Source organism: Etheostoma spectabile, chromosome 3, assembly GCF_008692095.1.
Source record: "Etheostoma spectabile isolate EspeVRDwgs_2016 chromosome 3, UIUC_Espe_1.0, whole genome shotgun sequence".
Lineage (NCBI taxonomy): Eukaryota > Metazoa > Chordata > Actinopteri > Perciformes > Percidae > Etheostoma > Etheostoma spectabile.
The window spans coordinates 28,901,131-28,901,941 of record NC_045735.1 but is presented as its reverse complement, the minus strand read 5'-3'; the positions used below and the strand labels follow the sequence as shown (position 1 = coordinate 28,901,941).

At 35.5% G+C, this 811-nt stretch overlaps 1 pseudogene; it reads left to right on the top strand.

Moving 5' to 3' along the window:
• The first annotated feature begins 435 nt into the window (after positions 1-435).
• Positions 436-811, top strand: part of LOC116682552 (succinate receptor 1-like) — a 5,307-nt pseudogene continuing 4,931 nt past the window's right edge.

Below are 811 nucleotides of genomic sequence, written 5' to 3'. Positions count from 1 at the left end.
GATGCAGATGACATAACGCTGCAATGCAAAGCCTCTTTCCTAACTATATCCAGGACCTTTCTTTCAAGCCAAAATAGATTTTTTTGCCCTATAAAAACATTTACTGCCCAGTGCACTTAAGGTTTTGTTGTTGTCCCAATGGTAATTGATGAATGTGCCCATACTATTAACAAACTGTTTTCGAAATCTTTAATCTGAATAGTCAAATGACAGCTAGTGCCCCTGCAGCAGATTAACATTTTTATTTTAAAGCCTTGAAAGAGCAACTAGCAATTTACAGACTTTGAGCTTTTGTTGTTGTTGTTTTCCAGGTACACTTTCTCTTACCTATAGACAAAGAAAATACTAGAATATCTAGTAAGTGTTTGTAGAGCAAACAGTTTATCATACTTTTATTTTTAGACCTGAGTTTCATTTTGCTGAACATTTCACTCCATGCATGTGAGTATAACTGATCTTATCCATGCTAAAGAATAATGTGCTGACCAGATATCATTTGATGCAGATGACATAACGCTGCAATGCAAAGCCTGTTTCCTTTCAAGCCAAAATTCAAAAATCTCTAATCTGAATAGGTGAATGACAGTTAAGGTTTTTTTAAGGCAAGCTTATTGCATTCAACAAAAAAACAAAAGTGCCCCTGCAGAAGATTAACATTTTTATTTCAAAGCCTTGAAAAAGCAACTAGCAATTTACACACTTTGAGCTTATGCTTTAAGAAGTTCACAACATGTGAGCAGAAAGACAGCGACCAGTTGTTCGGTAACAACTTTCTGATTCAAGAGGTATGGCTGCAGTGCCACCAAAAAAT